At 37.9% G+C, this 21,088-nt stretch overlaps 1 pseudogene; it reads right to left on the bottom strand.

Moving 5' to 3' along the window:
* Window positions 1-1,716: 1,716 nt before the first annotated feature.
* Window positions 1,717-2,142, bottom strand: LOC122735428 (annotated as a pseudogene).
* Between the last annotated feature and the right edge of the window lie 18,946 nt (window positions 2,143-21,088).

The following is a 21,088-nucleotide window of genomic DNA, read 5'->3' as shown; positions in this document are numbered from 1 at the left end:
AGATGTTTTTCATTTCCATTGGGCAGAGAATAAAAAGAAATAATATAAGGTTTAATTATGAAAAATTTAGGTAAGAGATAACAAAGGATTTCAGCCAATTGACCTGTGAGTCTCTTCAATGAAGAATTTTAAAGAGTGGATTGGGCCTTCTCTTGGCTGTTATGGTTGAGTATATTGCTTAAAGGTCTTTGAAATAGAGGATCCTTTACAGTGATTCATCTCCCTACTGATCCTGTAAATCTAGTTCACCTTTTGCCTGACTTATCTAAATCATCACCTCAGTTATACACTTTGTTTTTTGGTTTTTTTTAGGCAATGGGGGTTAAGTGACTTGCCCATGGTCACATAGCTAGTAAGTGTCAAGTGTCTGAGGCCGGATTTGAACTCAGGTACTCCTGAATCCAGGGCCGGTGCTTTAACCACTGCGCCATCTAGCTGCCCCCCAGTTATACACTTTGTAAGGTGCAACAAAGGATCCAGGTAAATCCTGGGGTTGGTTTGGCAGATTGAATACTCTGAGTAGAAAAACTTAATTCACTCTATCTATAATCCAATTCCAGTTCTCCCCCACACTCCTGTTCAGCAGATCTAAACACATATAACATAAAAATATACACCTATACACAGAAATGTATGTTTGTACAGCAATAATAGAGTGGGACAACCAGGGTTTTGTTTTAGGATACTTAGAGAAGCATCTTCTTTGTTGCTGTCCAGATACCAATGTCTGTATGTCTCATGCTTCAGTATTTTGTCAGTCTGTGCTACTTTGTCCTGGATTTGGTATCAGAGGACCTAAGTTTGAATCCTGTTCTGCTACTTCAGGCTGTTACTGCTGCTAGGTAGCTAGCTTTGTAGCGATATTTAAGGTTTGCCAAGTGCTTTAAAATATCTCATTTGATCCTTACAACAGCCCTATGAGGTAGGTGCTATTATTATCCCCATTTTATGGAAACTGAGGCATAGAGCACTTAAGTGACTTGTCCAGAGATGCACAGCTAGTGTTTGAGAGAGAATTTGAACTCATGCCTTCCTGATTGTAATCCTCTATCCAATGTGCTACCTTGCTGCCCTACAGTTCACTACTCTACACTGCTTCCCTCTTTAAGAATTGTCGTTTTCAAGTATTTCTCATCATTCAGATGGGAAAGAAATTAAAATGTGTACCGTGGGTTCACAGAGCCTCTGAGCAGCTCATACAGACTCAGTCTGTATAAGGGTTTGGCTTATTACCTGCATTTGGAGTTTTCCAGGAAAATGTTTAACTATAATCACAGTAAAATTCATGTCTTGTTTTCCCTAAAAGTGTGTAACAGGGTTCCCAACTCAATGTATGATATGGGTATCAGGTAAAGGACATCCTTTAGTATAATCCCCAGTGAAGAACATCCTTTATTGTACTCACCATAAAAATGCATAAGGAGCCTGTAAGTGAATATAGAAGCATATCGCATACAAATAAACTGTTCTGCTCCTTGAATTCTCACTTGCCAAAGCTGCCTCTCACAGCAATTCATCGAGAGCTTTTCTTGCAAGTCATTCTGATGAATATAACTTTTTTGAAAGTCCACCCTTTGTTATTTCTGGTCAAGTTCCTATTGCCTTTCACACTAATACCTTTTCTTATCTTTCTTTTTAAAAAAGTTTTTACATAGTTTATTTATGCTCTGATGACAAATCCATATCTTTGTGGATAAACATCCTCTATAGTGCCTTTTATTCCTTCTTTTTGCCAGCACTGACATTTGCCTTTGCAGTACCCCTGACTTTCTTCATTCTGTTCTTGTATTCCTTTTGCTGCTTTCTTGTTGTCTTTTTCTTCTCATACAGGCCATGCCCTGCAAGTCTGTGCTTTGGTTCATTTTTCTTTGCATAATCAAGGGAATCATAATCATAAATCATGCCAAAGCCTGTTGTTTTGCCACCACCAAAATGGGTTGTGAATCCAAAGACAAAAGTGAAATCTGGAGTTGTCTTGTACATCTTGGCCAGTTTTTCTCAAATTTCAGTTTGGGGCACAGTGGCCTTTCTAGGATGAAGGACATCTATAACCATCTGTTTATGCTGAAGAAGTCTGTTTGTCATGAACTTCCTGGTTCTGATGCTTAAAGTGTCATTCACTCTTGGAGCGCTGTTCCTGGCTAGTTTGTTTGTTTGTTTCTTTTTTGGTGAGGCAATTGGGGTTAAGTGACTTGCGCAGGGTCACACAGCTAGTAACTGTTAAGTGTCTGAGGCCAGATTTGAACTCAGGTCTTCCTGAATCCAGGGCTGGTGATCTATCCACTGTGCCAACTAGCTGCCACTCCTGGCTAGTTTCAACATCAGAGAGGATAAGAGGCCTCCAGGAGACAGGCTGAGAGGAGAGTCGAGAGCCAAGTCAAAGGATGGCACAGATATGAGACGGATGGCATCTACACCCCAGTAAGACTCACCATGGTGGCGACCAGCTCCTCGAGCAGCAGGAGAGGGAAAGGGGCTACTAATACCTTTACCAATGACTTTACATTAATCAATGAGATCAAGATAACTAATGAAGTCATGGACATGGGTAAAGCCCAAGTCATAGGGCATCTCTCTCCTCTGTTTTCCTTTCTTCATTTCACTAGCTATAGAGGAAATGTCTGATTCAGAGTGTTAGCTGGAGTGACTCATATGTTGTTTTTTTTTTTTGGCCTTCTATGTGTGGTGAACTCTTCTGGGAGCTGAGAATACAAGGATTTTTTTTTTTTTGAGACACTAGCAAAAGCATAGAAATACAGGTTAACTTGGTGGAACAGCTAGTTGTGCAATGTGGCTGAAACACAGACTTCACAAAGGTAAGAAATGTGAATAAAGATGAATGAATGAATAAAGATAACTTGGATGTCAAATTAGAGATATTAAATTGAATTGAGTCTGGTCACTATTTCTAAATTATTATGTCTATCTTTCCAGAAAGAATGAACTCAGAAAAGAGGATCATAATTCCAGATACGGATACTTTATTATCTTTTCAATTTCATAAATTTTGTGACTAATTTTCAGAATAATATAGCATGACTGATTGTGACAGATAGCAATGTATTATTGATGACAAAATTTTTGCTGTTTGTAAAAAGGTTCATTGTAATCTTGTGTACTTTTATTGCATCCATGAACCAGAGAATGAATTTTTAATTTTTAAAAAAATTTTTTGTTTGTTTTTTGCAGGGCAATGAGGGTTAAGTGACTTGCTCAAGGTCACACAACCAGTAAGTGTCAAGTGTGTGAGGCCGGATTTGAACTCAGGTCCTTCTGAATCCAGGGCCAGTGCTTTATCCACTGCACCACCTAGCTGCCCCAGAGAATTAATTTTTAAAAAGAAAAATCCATTACCAATTTTAAAAATGGAAATGAATGGAAAAATTAAGATTGCAGTCAACTTTCAGTAAGTGAGAGATAACTGTATTAGATCCTGTTCATGAGATGATATTTCATTCAACATGAATCCTCATGAAAGAAGACAGAATACATGAAGGGGGAGGGAACAGTGGCAGAATGTTCAAGTAATCTAAAAACCCTTTTATTTTCTGGGAATTTGATTTTTAAAAGGAATGGAAATGCTCACCAATCACTAATCATATCACTCCATAAACAGTTTACAAATGAGTTGTGAAACTGATTTCCATTCTTTCTGAAAGGGGAAGAAAAGAAAGAAAAAAAGGAAAGGAAGAAAAGGTGTTTTAGTTTCATGGTCACATCACCTAAAGTAGAAACAGATCCTGATCAGCCTATGTAGCCTTTTGGATGCTCACTGTATGAACAATTATGAGGAGAGACTTAGGTGAGAAATGTGATAGTATCCTGAAATTCAAGAGGGGACAATCCCCATGCGTGCATACACACACACACACACACACACACACACACACACACACACACACAGAGTACATACAAGATATATAAGTAGAAGGTAACCTCAGAGGGAAGGTAGTGGTAGTTGGGGTGGGGGAAGAGAAGAAGGAACAAGTCCTCTTGAAGAAGGTGGAATTTGATCTGAACTAGGAGGTATAGGTGAAGAGGGAAAACATTCCAGGCATGAGGAACAGCTAATGAAAGTCATGGAAACAGGGGATGGAGTGTTATGGAGGAACAAAAAGATTAATGTCACTGCATATTGGTGTTAGTATTGATTATTGGCATGACTGGTTCAGCCTCCTGGTTTGCCCAGCAAGCAAATGATGAGCTCTGACCTGATTCTGCCCTGGCATTGGAGTCTTCACCCAATCAACAAAAGAAAAAGTCAAGCTGGCTTCAGCACAGTATTTTTTTTTTAAATCTTTTCATTAATTTTTTTTCGGCGGGGGGGCAGCTAGGTGGCACAGTGGATAGAGCACCGGCCCTGGAGTCAGGAGTACCTGAGTTCAAATCCGGCCTCGGACACTTAACACTTACTAGCTGTGTGACCCTGGGCAAGTCACTTAACCCCAATTGCCTCACTAAAAAATTAAAAATTAAAATTAATTTTTTTTTGGTGTGGCAATGAGGGTTAAGTGACTTGCCCAGGATCACACAACTAGTAAGTGTCAAATGTCTGAGGCTGGATTTGAACTCAGGTCCTCCTGAATCCAGGGCTGGTACTTTATTTACTCTGACACCTAGCTGCCCCCAAAAGTTTCATTGTTGTTGTTGTTTGCAGGGCAATGGGGGTTAAGTGACTTGCCCAGGGTCACACAGCTAGTAAGTGTCAAGTGCCTAAGGTTGGATTTGATCTCAGATCCTGCTGAATCCAGGGCTGGTGCTTTATCTACTGTGCCACCTAGCTGCCCCACTCTAGCACAGTCTTGATCAATTATTATTTGTGTGTGTGGGGGGGGGCAATGAGGGTTGTGACTTGCCCAGGGTCACACAGCTAGTAAGTGTCAATCAATTCTTAATAAATGCTTGCTGACTTGATTGAATGATTATAGCAGAGCACTAAATCTAGCTAGAGGTCATAGGTTTCACTTTAGAAACAGGCAAAAAACAAAAACAAGCAAACCTGCCTTGATGTGGGAGATCTTTCCCCTTGAGGGAAAAAGGATCTGCTTTAGTTGACTCCAGCCTTTTAAGAACCAGAAATTTCTGCCTGGTAAAGCAAGCCTGGCTTGAGTAGCTCTGTGCTGACCAAGATAAAAGCAGACATTGCTCTTTGAAGCAACTGCTGTCTCACAGAGTCCTCACGCTTGCCAAAGATTTTCTTTCCTCCTTGGAGGACTGGAACTGGCAATTTCAATGCCCCAGGCATCTGGTGTTGAGGAAAGCAGCACTAGCCGCTGCTACAAGTGCCCTCAAATCAACTTTGTAACTTATGATGGGGGAAGGGAATGGGGAGTCAATAAGCATTTATATAGCACCTACTATGTTCTAGGCACTAAAAGCTTTACAAATATTCTCATTTGATCCTTACAATAACCCTGCAAGGTAGAAATTGCTATTATCCCCATTTTACAATTGAGGAAACTGAGGCAAACAGGTTAAGTGACTTGTCCAGGGTCATATAAGCTTGATTTAAATTCAGGTTTCCAGGCCCAATGTGTCACCTATCTGTCTCATGAAGAAATTTTTAGAAAATTTAGACAAATTAAGTTAAATGAGAGAGAAAATTAGTTACTACAGTTACTTTGACACAGAAGGTCCACAATGGACAAGACCTCAAGTGTCATCTAGTTCAACCCATGGAATTTGGAGTTCAATGTTCTTCTCCACAAGAGAGACTTTGGGCAAGGTCCTTCCCATGTAATGTACAAAAGAATAGAGAGCACAGGGATGTTCACCCCAGCTTGAGGCAAGCATTGCAGCTTGCAGAAGGTGATTGGGTAGAAGAATATGAGAAAATCTTGCCTATCAGGGAAGGCAAAGAAGCTCTGGAAAGAGCAGTTTAGTGATTACTTTTATGGATACAGGAAGAGAAGGAAGGAGTTTGATTTCCTCCCAGTCACCCTAGGACCTTAATCTCCTCTTTCCCACTTCCTGGCCAGTGTGAGCTCTTACTTTTCTTAACTCTTACTCTGTTGAAGGACTTGCATGGATGTACATATACAAGTGATCCCATTCCATCCCATCTTCTCCTCTATATTGCCTCCTCCATCATCTCCAATCACTCAGTAATCTTTAGTATTGTCTTGCCTATTGACTACAAACATGTCCATGTCTCTTCTTTCTTTCTTTCTTTTTTTTGTTTGTTTTTATTTTTTGGTGAGGCAATTGGGGTTAAGTGACTTGCCCAGGGTCACACAGCTAGTGAGTGTTAAGTGTTTGAGGCCGGATTTGAGGTCAGGTCCTCCTGACTCTAGGGTCAGTGCTCTATCCACTGCACCACCTAGCTGCCCTCTTCTGTCTTAAAAAGGAAAAGAAAAGAGTGAGAAAGAAAGAAAGAAAAAAGCAAAACAAACAACAAAAACCCTCACTTGATCTACCCATCCTTACTAGATATCATCCAATAACTCTTCTCCCTTTCATAGCTAAAAAACTATTCAGAGTTATAAAATTCCTTGAGAAGGCCATCTGTAATCGTTACTCCTCACTTGCTTTCCCTTCCTTCTTTGCTTAACTCTATGTCATCTGGCTTCCCATTTCATCATTCAACTAAAATTGATCTCTCCAAAGTTACTAATGATCTCTTAAAAAAAAAAATAGGGCAGCTAGGTGGTGCAGTGGATAGAGCACTGACCCTGGAGTCAGGAGGACCTGAGTTCAAATCTGGCCTCAGACACTTAACATTTACTAGCTGTGTGACCCTGGGCAAGTCACTTAACCTCAATTGCCTCACCAAAAAAACCAAACCAAACCAAACCAAAAAAAAAAAACCCATTTCTAAAGTTTTGAGTTCCAAATTCTGTCTCTCTCTTCCTCCCTCCCCTCCCCCTTCACTGAGGCAATAAGCCATCTGATATAGGTTATACATTTGCAATTATATAAAACATTGCCATATTAGTCATTTTGTATAAGAAAACTTGAATAAAAGAAAAAATGTGAAAAGAAAGTGAAAATAGCATGTTCAATCAATATCAGTTCTTTCTTTGGAGGTGGAGGGTGTAAGGGCCAAATTCAATATGGGGGAATTAATTGGGCAGCTCGCTGTAATATTGGGGTAAGAAAGGAGATTAACAGCCTCTTTCAGAAAAAACAAAACAGGGTTTATTGATGAGAACAAATTTAAAACACAAGTAAGGTTAATAAAAATAGGGACAAAGAAAAAAGGAATAGGAGAAGGAAAATTATATGACCTGCAATCACACCACCACCTGGACTCAGCAGTTCCATCATTCTCCCTCTTTCATGCCAAAATGAATCTCTCTTCCCTTCTCCTTCCCAGAAAACTCCCTCTCACAGGAAACAGGGTGGCCACACACACACACAGCCCCAAGCTAATTGACTAGCAGCCCTGATTGACAGAATTAACAGGTGGCTATAGAACTGCCAGCCTCCCCAGCTTCCAGATGCTGAAGGTCACCTGACAGCCCTCACCAGGCTTCTAGTCATTATAATTTGGCCAGGCCCAAGTAGGCATCTGCATGTGGTGATGATGTAGATAGAGCACTGTGCTGATGAGGAGGGGGCGACACCTGGGGCTCTCGCTGGGGCTTCTAATGTTAGCCAAAGGTGGGGTTATAGAAACCTCAAATCACAATTAATTTCTTACATTAGTATGCTTCATCATTAGTCCTTTGGCATTGTCTTGGATCATTGTATTGCTGAGAATAGTTGTCATTCACAGTTCTTCAACTAATGATCTCTTAATCAACAAATCTAATGGCCTTTTCTCAATCCTCATCCTTGGTTATATCTCACAGCCATCAGATTAGCAAAGTTGACAAAAAGGGAAAATGACAAATGCTGGTTAGGCTTTAGGAAAATAGATATATTCATGAACCATTTATCAGTGGCTTGTGAAGTAGTCCAGCCATTTGCGGAGGGGCGGGTGGGGGGGGGCCCAATGAGGGTTAAGTGACTTGCCCAGGGTCACACAGCTAGTAAGTATCAAGTGTCTGAGGTGGGATTTGAACTTAGGTTCTCCTGAATCCAGGCCCAGTGCTTTATCCACTGTGCCACCCAGCTGCCCCCTAGTCCAGCCATTTTAAAGAGCAATTATAACTATGCCTAAACTGTGTATACCCTTTGACCACCACTACTGTGTGGTGAGGTCAGAGAAAACATAGGTGGATATATATATATATGTGTGTGTGTTTGTTTCTGTGCATGATGGAATATTATTGTGCTATAAGAAATTATGGAAGGGGTTAGAAACATGGGAAGACTAATATGAACAGAGGCAGAGTGAAGTAAGAAGACCCATAACAATTTACACAATTATAGCAATACTATTAAGACAAACATCTTTGACAAACTTAAGAACTCTGATCAATGCAATGACTAACAACACAATTCTAGAGGACACAAGATAAAACTTGTTACGCACCTTTTGAAAGAGAGGAGATGGACTCTACAGATTGAGTTGTTTTGTTCTGGTTTTTGCATATAGCCAATGAAGGAATTTGTTTATTTGACTTCATGTGTTTGTTTTTTCTTTATTTTTCATTTTTATGGGGAGGAGGAGGAGGAGGAGAGAAATTGTAGATTTGAAAATAAAATGCAATTAAAAACTATTTAATTGTTTACATGTTCAATTCTTTCAGTAAAACAAAACAGAATAAAACCATGTCTCTTCTGGTCAGGAAATATTTCAATTATGTCTTTGTATCCCTAGTGTCTACCATCAATCAACAAATAAGCATTTACTAAACTAAACTTACTCTCTTCAAGGCATTGGGCTAGGGACTTTGGATACAAAGACCAAAATCAAATAGTTCCTCCTTTCTAGGAACTTATGATTGTAAATGTAATATATTGTGCAAAAACAACTAAAACTCAACATGATCAAAAGAGAACTCCTTATCTTTCTATATCCACCTCTGCTCCTAACTGCTTTGTTTTTCCTTCTCTTCTCAGTCATATTTGTTTCCTTCCTCTAGGGCAGACATGTCAAATACATGGCCCACTGTTGCCCACAACACACCCAAGAGCATCCCAAAGTAGATTAAGATATAATTGGGAAATGTTTAATAAAATAAATAAAGATACAATAAAACATGGATAATATTACATTTTAAAACTGTCAATATGCAGCCTGTTGGAATTTTTATGTAATTGTCTCTGTTTGAATTTGACACCTCTGCTATCATGCACCCTTCATGTACAAACTATTGTCAAGTCTTGTCAATTCTACCTCCACAACACCTTTATACTGTTTTCTCTCCCCATCCAACATTCTAGTTCAGGCTTTCATTATCTTTTACCGTGACTATTTGGAAAAGTTTCCTAAACGGTCTCTCTGCCTCAAGTGCTTCTCTTTTCCAATTTAGTCATATTATAGCTGTCAAAGTGAAATTCCTAAAGTATAGGTCTGACCATGTCACTCCCCTGCTCAAAAAGTTCCAGCAGTTCCCTATTGCCTTGAGGATCAGATACAAACTCCTCTGAAATTTAAAACCTTTTACAGTATGAGTTCATCCAATCTTCCAAGATGAATGCATATTCTGGTCAAGTCAAACTGGCTAGTGTGCTACTATTACCGCACACACAATATTCCATTTCCCATCTCTGCCTTTTCACATCATGTCTTTCCCAGGCCTGGAATCTGGCTTCCTAAAAAGCTCAACTCAAGCACTATCTCCTACATGGGACCTTTCCTGATCTCACAAGCTACTTTGCTCCCCACATCCAATTACCTTGCATCCACTTTTCATTTCTTTTGTATCCACTTATATGTGCACATGTGATCCAACCCCTACTTTAGGGAATGGATTGTCTTATTGGTGTTTCTCTATTCCCAGTGTATAGCATAGTACCTGTCATAAATTAGGTGCTTTAGAGATGTTTATTGTTTGGTTAGCTGATTGATTGATTCATTGGCATGAGGAAGGGCCTCTTTTTGGAGATGGCTCTTTGGCTGAGTTTCCAAGGTAGCCAGGGACTTTTAGTGGTTGAAGTGAGGACAGAGTGCATTCCAGGAACAGAGGACAGCCTGGTCAAAGGTCTTATTCATAGTAGCAGCTTAATAAATATTTGTTTATTGAATGAGGCTTTACTTTGGATTTGATGTAAATTTATTGGTGGAATGTTTCTTTTAATCACTTCCTCCAATATTAGGTTTCTGGAGGTTTGCCACTGTTGCTGATGCTACTAGTGTTGACATTTTCTTTTGGAAAAAAAATTATTTTTTACTCTTGACAACATAGCTATCATCAGTGCTTAATGGTCAATATAAGTACTATGGATAAATAGTAGATGACAAATAACTTGTTTTGATTTGCCTTTATGACACATTTTGTGTGGCATCTTTCTGTAAAGTTTCTGAATATAATACCTTCATCACTTTATTTTTCTTAGGTTTATATTTATTCAAAAATCTTGATTGCATCTAAAAGCTTAGTCACAAAAGAAAACTGGATTGAGATAAAAAAATCTTCTAACATATAAATTCAGGTAAGGTGCCTATTAGCCAAATAACATATTTAAATAATAATGATAGCTAATAGTTATATGAAGCTTTAAAGTTTGTAAATATTCTTTTATTTGATCCTCATAATAATCCCATGAGGTATGCTCTATACTATTATTATCCTTATTTACCTGAGGAAACTGAGGCTGAAGAGGGTCTTACACAAGATCACACAGTTAGTATGTATACAAAGTAGAATTTGATCTCACATTTTCTTAATACCAATTCTAGTGTCTTATCTACTGTGACAACTAGAAAATATATAATTAACTTTTCAACCCAGTTCATTTAAAGGAAAGTAAGCAGGACTTTATTTAGATTTCATCACTATTAAGATTCTGACATTTGAAACCCAGAAGAATTCAACAGAAATCAATTAGTAGAGAGATTCAATATGGATACTTCTTATCAAATATAGAAAATGTCAATAATCACCAAGAGGTTTGGCTGGAGAAAAATATAGTCTTCTATAAATTAAACCTAGATCTCAGTTGGAGAAAACATGTAATTGGGAAATAGGAGAAGATGGGCAACTGATAGAGTTCTTCTAATGACTATAAGGTGTTTGTTGTTTCTCGTACAAATATTTTCCACCCCATTCTTCTTCTCCTACTGAAAGGAAACATAGTGTAGCAAACTTCTTTGAAGACAAGAAAGCCTCATTTTAAGTCCTAAGTGACACATGCTAGTTGACAAAAGAAAAAAAAAAGAGCAGAGTAAAGTGAATACTGGCATTTCTTTCACTCTGGACACTATTTGCTTACCAATACAACCTAAAAGAACACCAGGTTTTTTGGCTGCCACAGTAAACTGTTGACTCATTGAAATCCCAGATATTTTTCAGGAGAACTGTAATCTAGTTAAGCATCCCTTATCCTTTATTTGCAAAGCTGATTTTTTTGAAGGCAAGAGTAAGCCATTTTGCACCCTCCCCCCCCCCCCATCCTCCCCTCCCAACTGTCCAGCATGGCCTAGCGGCTGGATAGCAGGCATCAGAGGAAAAAATCAAATAGAGTGTCTCATTCTCTATCCTTGTATGCTAAGTACCTAACACCATGCTTGGCACATGGTAGGTACTTGATAATTATTTTTTATAATAAACATTTTTATTTAAAGTTTTGAGTTCCAAATTCTATCCCTCCTTCCTTCCTTCCCTTTTCCTCTCTCTGAGGCAGTAAGCAATCTGATATAGGTTATACATGTGCACTTACATAAAACATTATAATATTAGTTATTTTGTATAAGAAAATTTGAATTAAAAAAAACTGAAAGTGTTTTCACTTTCATGCTTCAGTCTAAGCTCAATCAATATCAGTTCTTTATTTGGAGGTGGATAGTATGCTTCATCATTAGTCCTTTGGGATTGTCTTGAATCATTGAACAATATTGCTTTCACTGTACACAACATTCTCCTGGTTCTGCTCACGTCAGTTCATAAGAATCTTTCCATGCCTTTCTGAAATCATCCTACTTGTCATTTCTTATAACAATAATATTCCATCGCCATCATATATCACAGCTTCTTTAGGCATTTCCCAATTGATAGGCATTTCTTTGATTTCCAATTTTTAGCCACCACACAAAGAACTGCTATAAATATTTTTGTACAAATAGGTCTTTTTTTCTCTCTCTTTTTTTTTCTTTTTCTTTTTTTTTTTAGTGAGGCAATTGGGGTTAAGTGAATTGCCCAGGGTCACACAGCTAGTAAGTGTTAAGTGTCTGAGGCCGGATTTGAACTCAGGTACTACTGACTCCAGGGCCAGTGCTCTATCCACTGTGCCACCTAGCCGCCCCTTCTCTTTTTTTTTTATGTCTTTAGAATGTAAACCTAGAGGTGGAATTGCTAGATCAAAGGATATGTACATTGGCAAATGTTGATTAATTGGGTTGAAGTCAGGCCTCTGAGTGGCTTTGTGATCTTAGGCAAGTCCTTTAATTACCCAATGTCTAAAGTAACTCAATAAAGAACTGTTAGAGATTATTTTGTTGTTAGCTTCATGAATGGAGGAAACTTCCCAACCAGAAATTCTGTATACTAATGAGACCACAAGTCCAGATACCTCCTCCACCCTCATCCCAATGTTATTGAGTACTTTCTTTTGTAAAACTTTTACCAATATCTCCCAAATACAAAATGAGCTGATAGAAAGTTTGAATTGAAGGTGCAACCTATTATCTATACTCAGGAGAACATTATAGTTTATTGAAATTCACAAGCAAACTAAAACTCATGTTAATTTCTTCTCTGACAATAATCTAAAAACCAAAACAAACAAAAGTAACCAATAGGTCTGAAAATGATTCTTTTTGACATTTTTCCTTGTCTTTTCCTTTCCCTTCCTCAGATGGATCCTAACAACAGTTACAAATTGGTAGCATTAGAGCAAAGCAAAATGCTTAAAGTGCCACAAAGAAACCTCCAAAGGAATAATTATGACCTCAGATACTTGAAAGATATCTACAAAACATATACAGGTGGCTTTCTCAGCTTTTACCTATTGATGACCAACTACTGGAATATCAGGTAAGTGGAAAGAAAATCTCCTCCTAATTCATTGTGAGCATGCTCAGGTTGGAACTCTTATTAAAATGATAGATTTTTTTTTTCTTCTGGTATTTTTGGAGCTTTCACTTCTACTTGAAAACAAGAAATCTATGAAAAATTGGGCAAAGGAGAGACTTTTCAAAGCCAACACTGAGGTATATGTCATTTTATTATGATTAGGAATCACTCCTTCCTCCATCCTCCCTAATGAAGGGAGTTCAAGTTTAAATTAGGCCCTAAAACAAATCATGGTATTGTTACTCTGTATAACAGTCATCAAAAATGTGACTTTGCAGCCTTAATCAAAAATAATCTAAATTTTGTTCCTCACATAATTGGAAAAATGAATATTTTCCCAGAATAATAAATTGCTCTGTCTCACATCACACCCAAGAAGTCAATTGTTGTTTTAGAGGGGAATCTATACTCCTGATCTTAAACACAGGATAATATTCCCTCTCTGTTGTGTTTTTTCAAAAAATAAAAGTAAGTACACTTTAACTCCCCACACCCCATTTTAAAATTCCTTCAAACACATGATTTATATCAGGGGTTCTTAACCTGAGATTCATAAATTCAACTTGGATTGGGAACATTTGCATAATTTTTCAACATTATTGGTTTCCTATTTCATGTTTTTGGTTTTTTGTGGGCAATGGGGGTTAAGTTACTTGCCCAGGGTCACACAGGTCAGATTTGAACTCAGGTCTTCCTGAATCCGGGGCTGGTACTTTATCTACTGTGCCACATAGCTGTCCCTCCTATTTCATTTTATGCATTTAAAAACATTATTTTTAGAAGACGGTCCTTGAAAACAAGATTCAGAAAGGGAACCAGACTGCCAAAGTAGTTCATGACCCACAAAAGGTTAAGAACTACTGAATTTAGACCTTGTCCATGGCTTAAATGTCAGAAATTAATTTCTTAAGTTTTCTTTTCCAGAATCTATCTCACTCCTTCCCCTTTCTACTTTTTTTTTTTTTTGGTGAGGCAATTGGGGTTAAGTGACTTGCCCAGGGTCACACAGCTAGTAATTGTTAAGTGTCTGAGGCTGGATTTGAACTCAGGTCCTCCTGAATCCAGGCCCGGTGCTTTATCCACTGCACCACCTAGTTGCCCCCCCTTTCTACATTTTTTGAAAAAGAACAAGCTATATATATATGTATGTCTATTTATGTCAGTTCTCATATGCCTTTAAGTAATCTGTTGTGTGACTCATCAACCTTTTCCTTCCTTTTCATATGGGAAATACAGGAGGCCAAAGTAGCTTTTAGGATGGCAGTCCACTAATTATCTGTATGATATTACTAACACTGGATCTGAAGCTCGGAAGACCTGAGTTCAAATCTCACCTCAGACACTTACCAGCTGTGTGACCCTGGGCAAGTCACTTAACCCCAATTGCCTTAAAACATCCAGAGACATCTCTAGTCATCCTGCTATATATCTTTCCACTGGACCCAGATAGCTCTGGAAGAGAGAGTGAGGTTGGTGACCTTGTGCACTCTTCCCTCACTTAAATCCATTTTACTGCAAGTCATGCCATCGCACTAATGTCATTGTCCTCTTTGAGAATGAAGGACAAACAACAACAAGAAGCAACAATACTTACTCCTGATTCAGTCTGAACATCTACAAAGATGTAGATGACATCAGGGAAGGGGGATTAAAAGACTATGTCTAGACTGCCAAAACAATCTGTGGTGGGAGAAAATTGCGTAAGTATAGTCCATCATGAAAGTTATTTTTCTTTCTCCAGCCTTGTGGTTGTGCGTGTGTGTGTTTGTGTGTGTGTGTGTTTGTGTTTGTATGCTGGGAAGACTGTAGCTTTAGGCTGGCAATTCTGTAAATTATACTTTTTGAATCTTGTAATAATAACTCAAGGACCAAAATGATTTAATGCCATATGGTAATGTGGGAATCATTTCAGACAAAATAAATAAACAGGCAAAGCAAGTGACTTTTCATTCATTCCAACTTACACACTTCTTCCAAGTGACTTAGGGAGTTTTTTTTTTTCCAAGAGTATGAAGATGATACTAGATAGGTACTAGATACAAAGGTAGGTAAATAATGTTCCTGATTAGTTCTCTTTTGTGTGTCAGATAATGAGAGGAAGCAAAATGGTACTACTGTCATTGCATTTATGGTTAATTTAACAAACATCAATAAATACTTTTCTATGCAAGGCATTATGCTAAGGACCAAGATACAAAATCAAGTATGACAAAGATCCTGTGTCAAGAAGCTTACAGTCTAATAAAGGAGAAAAGACAGGTATATAACTAAGATACAAAGCAATAATGGTGAGATGTGGAGAGGTCTAGCCCAATCTTACGCTCTACTACCTACACATATATATGTAAATATAAGTTTTGTTTGTGGGGGTGGGTGGGGAGGAAGCACTTCCAACTGGGAGAAACAAGAAAGGAGCTACTTATAGAATGTGGCACTGGAATTGAATATTGAATGGAGGCGGTGGTTCTGGAGTTATCTTTTTTTTTTCTTTTTGCAGGGCAATGAGGGTTAAGTGACTTACCCAAGGTCACACAGCTAGTAAGTGTTAATTGGCTGAGGCTGGATTTGAACTTAGGTCCTCCTGAATCCAAGGCCAGTGCTTTATCCATTGTGCCACCTAGCTGTCCCCGAGGCAGTGGTTCTAACAGGTGGAGGTGAGCTAGGAAAAGTTGTCCAGATATGGGGGAAGGAAGGAGTCATGAAATGTTGTATATGGCAAATGTTAAATAGCCCAGTTTAACAGGAAAAGAGAATTATGAGGGGGAGGAATGTGAAACCAGTCCAGAAAAATTGGTTGGAAGCAGATTGTGAAATACAAAGTCCAAAAAGGAGAGAGTCTATTGTCCTGGTGATTAAGTTTGAACCCCACTTAGAATATGGTGAGGTGGGAATCTTTAAAGAATAAAATTAATCACTGAAGAGGAAGCTGGGATAGCAGAGAGAACCCAGAAGATATGAAAGTCCCATCTCTGCCACTTATTAACTAGACATAAATATAGAATCATAGATTCAGAACTGGAAGGAAACTCTGAGGTTACATAGGTCTAAACCTTCATTTAGCAAATAAAGAAACTGAGCCCCAGAAAATTTAAGTTAACAAAAGTCAGGTAGTAAGTGGCAAAGGAGAGATGTGAACCCAGGTACTCTGACTTTAGAGGCACTGTACCAAATTGCCTTACCACATTTCATTTTATTGATTCTCAGTTTCCTTACCTACAAAAAAGGGGGAGAGCGATGGTTTCTAAGACTGTTTCTAGCTCTAACATTTTGTGATTCTGTGGAAAGACAAATGACTTAAGTAAAAAAAAAGAGAGCTGATTCATTTTGATTTGTTCTACTAATTGCAAGACACACTGTTTGAAACTCTATTTGAAATTCCTTTATTACAATCTGAAAATGAGTTCACATTTAAAATGTTCTCTAATGTTTTGCGAATCTTCTTGTGAATCATAAATAGAGAAACATTCAAAACTTAAGGTTTATTAGGTGTGGTCACCTTGTAGAATCTGGAATGACCTGCAGCAATGTAATGATTATACTGATGTTGTTTTTGGCTTTAATGTTGATATGAAGGAGATCTCAAGAGCAAATGAATCACAAGGGGTAGGGGTTGGGGATGGGAGTTACTCCCTGTAAAAGAGAGTCATTAACTTCTCTTTGCTCCAGTCTCAAATTAGTTAGTTTCAAGCTTTGGACCTCAGGAAGTTAAAAAAAAAAAGCAAAGAAGGACAAAAGGTAAGAAGTTCTCACCTGTCTGCAGCATATCAGCAAAAAGGGTGTGCCTTTTCACAGTTCCTCAGACTTTGCTGACACATGATTTACATCTTGGTGGAAGGAGGGTTTGGCCAAGCATGTGCCTGGAGCACTTGTATGGGTTTTCCCCCTACTATGTTGAAACACAGAACCTTGCATTCACCTGCCACCCATGATTCATTATCATTCCCTTCCTGCCAACCCCCCCCCCCAACTCCAAGGGCCCACGGCACCATGAATCTGTATATAATCTTGAGACACTCAAGTGTGTACAATGGGATAGGCTAGCTGTCAACAGACAGCTGCAAAAACCGCTCAGGATTGGTAAAGTTTCCAAGTTGTCCTGATCTTATTCTGAGTTTATCCCAATGGAAATTGATGGTGATTACTATCTGAATAAAGTTGATGTAGAAAGGAAAGATGAGGACTTTCTCTTTATGCTGTGCCCTAGAGATGTAATTCCAGTACATTGTTTTCTAAGCTATGGCTTTTATCTTTAAAATCCTATTAAAAAGTAAGTTCCCAGTAGCCTAGGAGTATTGATGCCTTACATATAGAAGGCACTTAATAAATATTTGCATTTTAATACAATTCTTTTCCCTACATGTTTGCCTTTAAGGAGAAGAGTAAGATTCATAGATGAAAGCTAGTCTCCCAAGCATTTGGGAGTGGGAGAAGTTTGATTTCATGATTTAAAAAAAAAGTATGATTCAGTGATTAAAACAAACAAGCGGGGCAGCTAGATGGCACAGTGGATAGAGCACCAGCCCTGGATTCAGGAGTACCTGAGTTCAAATCCGGCCTCAGACACTTAACACTTACTAGCTGTGTGACCCTGGGCAAGTCACTTAACCCCAATTGCCCTGCAAAAACAAAACAAAACAAAAACAAGCATTTCTGAGTCCAGTTCTTTGGAGGGGATGTCTTTGCAAAGAATTCCTTGGGTGCCTAGAATTTAAATAGACAATGCTGGTAAGACAACAACAAAAACCAAAACCTACAATTCTTACTGGAGTTTGGCAGCAAATATTGCTTCTCAGTAGGTCCCTTGGAATAGACAAAGGATTAGGGAAAGTTCTAAATATCAGATAGTCACAAAGAATAATGGTATCTACAAATAGAGAAATAACTGGGACATATTATTTTTGTGTGTGTGCACAGTGCAGAAAGAACTATTAGTCTTTTGCGTACTGGAGTTTTTGTTGTTTTATATAATAAAATAATCTCCAAACATAAAAATAAGAAGTGGTAAAATAATGCACTTTAAAATTCATCTAGGACTTTTTATACCTTAAGAAACAGACGGGAACATTTTTTCAAAACTAAAAATGTTCATTCATCCATTCAACAGATACTTACTTTGAGCAAGGCAATGTGCTAGGCTCTTCAAAAAATACAGAAATGAGTAAGTGCAAAAAAGAACTCCTATACAGTCCCTGTCCTCAAATATCTTTTTTTCCCCCTCCTGTAGGGCAATGAGGGTTAAGTGACTTGCCCAGGGTCACACAGCTAGTGTCAAGTGTCTGAGGCCTGATTTGAACTCAGGTCCTTCTGAATCCAGGGCTGGTGCTTTATCCACTGCGTCACCAGCTGCCCCCCTGTCCTCAAATATCTTACAAGCTTGAGAGTGTGGATTTTTAGGAAAGAAGAGAAAGGCAACTAGACTTTTTTTTCATAAAAGTATTTTATTATTTTCCAGTTACATGTAGAGATAGTTTTCAACATTTGTTTTCTTAAGATTTCTAGTTTCAAATTCTTCTCCCTCCCTCCCCTCCTTTCCCCCTCCCCAAGAGAGCAAACAATCTGATATAGGCTATATATGTACAATCACAGTAAACATATCTTTACATCAGTCATGCTGTAAAAGAAGAATTAGAGCAAAAACGAAAAACCTCAAAAAAGAAAAACAAAACAAAAAGAAATAGTATGGTTCAATATGTATCGAGATTCCACAGTTCCTCCTTCTGGATTTGGAGAGCATTTTCTATCACGAATCCCTTGGAATTATCCTGGACCACTGCATTGCTGGGAAGAGTCAAGTATAACAGTTGATCAACACCCAATGTTGTTGATACTGTATACAATATTCTCCTGGTTCTGCTCATCTTTTTTTTTTTTTTTTTTTGGTGAGGCAGTTGGGGTTAAGTGACTTGCCTAAGGTCACACAGCTAGTTAAGTGTCAAGTGTCTGAGGCCGTATTTGAACTCAGGTCCTCCTGAACTCAGGGCCAGTGCTCTATCCACTGTGCCACCTAGCTGCCCGGTTCTGCTCATCTTAATCAGTATCAGTTGATGTAAGTCCTTCCAGGTTTCTCTAAAATCTGCCTGCTCATCATTTCTTACAGCACTATTGTATTCTATTACATTCATATACCACAACTTGTTCAGCCATTCCCCAATTGATAGGTATCCCTTCAATTTCCAATTCCTTTCCACCGTAAAAAGAGCAGCTATAAATATTTTTGTACATGTGGGTTCTTTTCGCTTTTTTATGATCTCTTTGGGAAAAAGATCTAATATGGTATTGCTGGGTCAAAGGGTATGCAGAGCTTTATAGCCCTTTTGGCATTGTTCCAAATTGCTCTCCAGAATTGTTGGATCAGTTAAAACTCAACCAACAATGCATTAGTGTTCCAATTTTTCCACAGCTTCTACAACCTTTATAATTTTCCTTTTTTGTCATATTAGCCAATCTGATAGTTGTCAGGTGGTACCTCAGAGTTGTTTTAATTTGCATCTCTCTAATCAATAGTGATTTAGAGCATTTTTTCATAGGGCAATAGATAGCTTTGATTTCTTCAACAGAAAACTGCCTGTTAATATCCTTTGACCATTTCTCAGGTGGGGAATGACTTGGATTCTTATAAATTTGATTTAGTTCCTGATATATTTTAGAAATGAGGCCTTTATCAGAAATACTGGCTATAAAAATTGTTTCCCAGTAGTTCCCACCATACTATTTTCTACTTTTCCCAGAAGTTTTTGTCAAATACTGAGTTCCTATCCCAGAAGCTGGAGTCTGTGCTTATCAAACAGTACAATACTAAAGTCATTTACTACTGTGTTTCCTGTGCGTAACCAATTTCATGGATCCACCACTTTATTTCTTAGCCAGTACCAAATAGTTTTGATGACTGCCACTTTATTATAAAGTTTCAGATTTGGTGCAGCTAGCCCACCTTCCTGTGCATTTCCCCCCCATTAGTTCCCTTGATATTCTTGACCTTTTGTTTTTCCAGATGAATTTTGTTATTATTTTTTTCCAGCTCTATAAAATAATTTTTAGGTAGTCTGACTGGTGTGACACTGAATAAGTAAATTAATTTAGGTAGAGTTGTCATTTTTATTATATTAGCTTGGCCTATCCATGAGCAATTGATATTTTTCCAATTATTTATACATGATTTGATTTGTGTGAAAAGTGTTTTTTAATTGTGTTCATAGAGTTCATGAGTTTGTCTTGGCAAGTAGACTCCCAAGTATTTTATATTGTCTACCATTACTTTAAACGGGATTTCTCTTTCTATCTCTTGCTGCTGGACTTTGTTGGTCATGTATAGAAATGCTGATGATTTACATGGATTTATTTTATATACTGCAACTTTGCTAAAGTTGTTAATTGTTTCAAGTAATTTTTTAGTTGATTCTCTAGGATTCTCTAAGTATCATCTGCAAAGAGGGATAGTTTTGTTTCCTCCTTGCCTGTTCTAATTCCTTTAATTCCTTTTTCTTCTCTGATTGCTAAATCTAACATTTCTAGTATAATATTAAATAATAGAGGTGATAATGGACATCCCTGTTTCAATTACATATAATGCTTGCTGATGGTTTTAGGTAGATACTGCTAATTATTTTAAGGAAAGCTCCACCTATTCCTGTGTTCTCTATTGTTTTTATTAGCACTCATTCGTGTTGTATTTTGTCAAAACCTTTCTCTGCATCTATTGTGATAATCATATGATTTTGGTTAGTTTTCTTATTGATGTGGTTATGTTTATAGTATTCCTAATGTTGAACTAGCCCTGCATTCCTGGTACAAATCCCACCTAATCATAGTGTATTATCCTGGTGATCACTTGCTGTAATCTTCTTGCTAATATCTTATTCGAGATTTTTGCATCAATATTCATTAGGGAAATTGGTCTATAATTTTCTTTCTCTGTTTTGGCTCTGCCTGGTTTTGCTATCAACACCATATATTTGTCATAAAAGGAATTTGGTAGAACTACTTCTTCACCTATTTTTCCAAATAAATTTCTTCTTTAAATGTTT

The sequence above is a fragment of the Dromiciops gliroides genome, chromosome 1 (assembly GCF_019393635.1).
Source record: "Dromiciops gliroides isolate mDroGli1 chromosome 1, mDroGli1.pri, whole genome shotgun sequence".
Lineage (NCBI taxonomy): Eukaryota > Metazoa > Chordata > Mammalia > Microbiotheria > Microbiotheriidae > Dromiciops > Dromiciops gliroides.
The sequence above is the reverse complement of the archived record's forward strand: the minus strand, read 5'-3'. Positions and strand labels throughout refer to the sequence as shown.